This window comes from Myotis davidii, unplaced genomic scaffold, assembly GCF_000327345.1.
Source record: "Myotis davidii unplaced genomic scaffold, ASM32734v1 scaffold676, whole genome shotgun sequence".
NCBI classification, from domain to species: domain Eukaryota; kingdom Metazoa; phylum Chordata; class Mammalia; order Chiroptera; family Vespertilionidae; genus Myotis; species Myotis davidii.
The window spans coordinates 368,339-373,289 of NW_006287321.1; the positions used below are offsets into that span (position 1 = coordinate 368,339).

Consider the following 4,951-nt stretch of genomic DNA (forward strand, 5'->3'; position numbering starts at 1 on the left):
TCAAAAAAAAAGCCAGTCCTCACACCAAGGTGGGATGAGCTCCTTGACTTGTAGGAGTCATCCTGCTGTGTTTTAGAATCCCTCCCCAGCATTGGCATTATTGTCTCTTGGCAGTGAAATGTCTCTTGATCATGTCCAGGTGTGTCTTTTACTGTGTGAGCTCTGAATCATGTTCCAGTTGCTTGGCCCTGCCACGTGGGCCCATTTTGAGCATAACTGCTAAGTCTTTTACAGATCAGTATAATAAAGGAGTGATGTGCAATAAAAAAAAAAAAAAAAAGATTCTACCAAAAAATTATTAGGACTGATAAATTCAGTTTAAGTAGCAGGATACAAAATAAATATCCAGAAATCAGTTGCATTTTTATACACCAATAATAATCTACTAAGGAGGGAAACTAACAATTAAATGAAAAAAACAAACAAACCTAGTAATAAATTTAACCAAGGACATAAAAGATCTGTATTCGGAAAATTATAAGACACTGAAGAAACTGAAGAATATACAAATACTAGTAAGTGGACACATATGCCATGTTCATGGATAGAAAAAGTTAACATTAAAATTTCCATACTGACTGAAGCAATCTATAGATTCAACACAATTCCTATCAAGATATCAATGGCATATTTCACAGAACTAGAAGAAATATTTTAAACATTTATATGGAACTACAAAAGATCCTAAATAGCAATAGCCATCTTGAGAAGAACAAAGTTGGAGGAATCACGCTACCTAGTATCAAACTATTGCAAGGCCATAGTAATCAAAACAGCATGGTGCTGGCATAAAAACAGACATATATAGGTCATTGGAACAGAATAGAGAGCCCAGAAATAAACCCATGCCTTTATGGTCAATTACTATTTGACAAAAGAGACAAAAACATACAATGCGGTAAAGATGGTTTACTCAATATATGGTGTTGAGAAAACTGGATAGATTTGTACAAAAAGTGAAACCAGACCACCTTCTTACACCATACACAAGAATAAACTAAAAATGTATTGAAAACTTAAATGTTAAACTCAAAACCATGTAACTCCCAGAAGAAAACATAGGCAATTAAATCTTGGACATTTATCATTGCTATATTTTTTCTAATATATCTCTTTGGACAAGAGAAACAAAAGAAGAAATAAGCATATGGGACTACATCACACTATAAAGTTTTTGCACAGCAAAGGAAACCATGAACAAAATGAAAGACATTCCACTGAATTGGAGAATATATTAATCAATGATACATCTAATAAGGGTTTAATATCCAAAATTTATAAAGAACTTATAAAACTCAACAGTAGCCCAGCTGGCATGGCTCAGTGGTTGAACTTCGACCTATGAACCAGGAGATTGTGGTTCAATTCCTGGTCAGGGCACATTCCTGGTTATGGGCTCCCAGTATGGGGCATGCTGGAGGCAGCCAATCAATTACTCCTCTCATCATTGATGTTTCCATTTGTCTTTCCCTTCTTCTCTTGAAATCAATTTTAAAAATATATAAAAACAAACTAAAAGCTCAACACCAAAAAAAGCACCAATCCAATTATCCAAAATATATAAAGAACTCATACAGATAAGCAAAAGGAAGACGATCCAATAAAAAAAAATGGGCAAAGGATCTAAACAGACACTTCTCCAAAGTGGGCATACAGATGGCCAAGAGAGAGATGAAAAAATGTTCAAAGTCATTGATCATCAGAGAGATGCAAATTAAAACAACAATGAGGTATCACCTCACATTTGTCAGAATGTCTACCATCAACAAATCAACAAATGACAAGTGCTGTGGAGAAAAGGGAACCCTTGTGCACTGTTGATGGGAATGCAGATTGGTGCAACCACTGTGGAAAGCAGTATGGAGTTACCTCAACAAATTAAAAATTGAACTGCCTTATGACCCAATGATACCTCTTCTGGACAACCCTATGTTCACTACAGCATTATTCACAACAGCCAAGATTTGTAAGCAACCCAAGTGCTTATCAATAGATGAATGGATCAAAAACCTGTACTATGCCTGTCTGGTGTGGTTTGAGCATCGACACATGATCAAGGTTAGATTCCCAGTCAGGGCATATGTCCGGATTGTGGGCTCAATCCCCAGTGGGGGGCATGCAGAAGACAGCTGACCAATGATTCTCATCATTGATGTTTCTATCTCCCTACCCCTACTTCTCTAAAATTATATATATTAAAGCTGTGGCACATTTACATATGGAATACTGCTCAGCTGTTAAGAAAAAGAGAGAGAGAAAGAGAGAGAGAGAGAGAGAGAGAGAGAGAGAGAGAAAACATACCTTTGTGACACTTGGAGAGACCTGGAGAGCATTATGCTAAGTGAAATAAGCCAGTCAGAGAAAGCATGGAATCTAATGAAGAAAATGAACTAATGAACAAAATAGAAACAGACTTATAGATACAGAGAATAAACTGATGGGTTTCAGAGGGGAGTCAGGTTGAGAGGCTGAGTAAAAAAGGTGAAAGGAGTAAGAAAAAAGAAAAGCTCACAGAGTCAGACAATACAGTGATTACCAGAGGAAAAGGGGTAGTTAAAAAAGGGAAAGGGGAGAATAAATGGTAATGGAAGAGGACTTGACCTGGGATGGTAAACACAAAATACAATATACAGATGATGTATTATAGAATTATATACCTAAAACCTATGTAATTTTATTAATCAATGTTACCCTAATAAGTTCAATTAAAATTTTAAAAAAACTGAAGTAGAGAAGTAATGTCAGCAAGATGGCAGAAATGGACACTCAAGTCTATCTCAATAGACTTAACAATAACAAACAGATCAAATACCTCTGTGAGAAATTTAAAAAGCAGTTAAAAGGTTCCTGCACTCCAGGCAAGGACGAAACCAACAGCATAAAAGCACAGTAAGAAAATTCATGACATTGTCCACTCCTTACACTAGAGGCCCTTTCCCCTGCCATGGCACATTTGGGACTGTTTTCTACCTGAGGACAACAAAGTAGAGAATGTATGTCCAAGGTCAGAAGTTTACAGGGGCTGACCAAAAGAATGGTGTCTGTCTTGCTATATGCAAGTATTGACAAGAATGGGATCCAAGGTTGGGGATCCCTGAGAATAAAGACAGCTGATCAACCATGCAATAGAATTTGTAGTACCATAGACACACTAGGTAGAACTCCAGTGCCACACAAGAGAGACTGTAATATCATAACAGACACCAGAGCAAGCTCCTGAATTTCTTAAGACAGGTAACTACACCCACATGCCCAAAGAGGATATGCATACCCAGAAAAGACTTGGGAAGTCTCCAAATCTCTACCTATGATGAGTCAAAAAAGTTCTACATGTTTGAAATCAGACTGCAAAGTCTCAAAGAGATGAATGAGTCTTCAAATGCCAAAATTCTAACAAGAAAAAAAATGAGATACATAATAGAGGAAACATGACTCATTTAATGAACAAATTAAAACTCCAGAAACCAAACCTAAAGAAATGGAAATATATGAATTGCCAAAAATTAAAAAATCAATGAAACTAAAAGTTGATTTACTGAAAAGATCAGCAATATTGACAAACCATTAGGTAGAATAACTAAGAAAAAGACTCATAGTTAAAATTATAAATGAAAGAGACATCACAACGGGTGTCACAAAAATAAGGAATATAAGAGATTTCTATGGCCCAGCCTGCGTGGCTCAGTGGTTGAGCATTGACCTATCATCCAGTAGGTCACTGGTCAATTCTAGGTCAGGGCAAGTGCCCAGGTTGTGGGCTTGATCCTCAGTAGAGGGCATGCAAAAAGCAACCAATCAGTGATTCTCTCTCATCCTTGATATCTCTATTTATCCTTCTCTCTTCCTCTCTGAAATCAATTTTTTTTTAAAAAAGAGACTTCTATAAACAATTATATGCCAGTCAATTAGATAACAGAAAATATGGATAAATCCCTAGAATCATAAAACCTACCAAGACTAAATTATTAAGAAAAACTGAACAAACCTATAACCCGTGAAGAGACTGAAGTAGCAATCAAAAAGTTTCCAACAAAGAAAAATCCAGAACCAAATGGCTTAACTGGTAAATTATATCAAACTAGAGGCACAGTGTACAAATTTATGCATGGGTGGGGTTCAGCCAGCCCGGCCCTGATTGGGGCATATCGGGGCCAGGTCTATCAGGAGCAGGAGATGGTGGGAGGTTGGCCAGCAGGCCCCGCCCGATTGGGGGTGGGGCCGGCCATGGGGAGGGGCTGTGGGCAGTGGGCCAGTTGGCTCCAATCCCTAATGGGGTGGGGGGGCCAATCGGGGGGTCAGCGGCTTGGGGGAGGAGGGGTCGTGGGAGGTTGGCCAGCTGGCTCTGCCCCCAATTGGTGTGAAAAAGCTGATCAGGGGTAGGGACAACTGGGGGGAGGAGCTGCAAGTGGTAGCCACCGGTCTTGCCCCTGATCAGAGTGGAAGGGGCCGATCTGGGGCAGAGCTGGCTAGAGAGCGGGGCTGCGGGCCAATTGTGGTGGTGGGGGCTGATCCAGGGTGGGAGGCCTATCGGAGGCCAGTGCCCGGGAGGGACCGTGGGTGGTTGGCTGGCTGGCCCCACTCCCAATTGGTGTGGGGGGGCCAATTGGGGGGGGGGTCGGCTGGGGGGGGGGGCGCCGGGGGGTGAGGGGGGCCAGGTCAGGCAAGGGGTATGAGGGGGTTGTCGGGCTGCCAAACCCTAGGTCAGGGTGGGAGAGGCCAATCGAGGGCAGGGCTAGCCAGTGGGAGGGGACTAGGCCAGTTTGCTGGGTGCAGTGGGCATCATAGCAACTGGTCATTCTGGTCATTCTGGTCATTACAGTCTGGTTGCTGGCTTTTTATATATATAGATAATGTGTTGCTTTTAAATTCTGAAATTCATCTGTAAATATTCATCAAGGGTCTTCAATGAATAATCATTGAATTGTGAGTTTTCAACAAATGCTGGTGTGAT

At 40.5% G+C, this 4,951-nt stretch overlaps 1 protein-coding gene across 4 annotated transcripts in view; it reads right to left on the reverse strand.

Moving 5' to 3' along the window:
- RNF13 (ring finger protein 13) overlaps positions 1 to 4,951 on the reverse strand; it is a 200,087-nt gene that overhangs the window by 25,418 nt on the left and 169,718 nt on the right. The gene's annotated exons all lie outside the window — the stretch shown is intronic.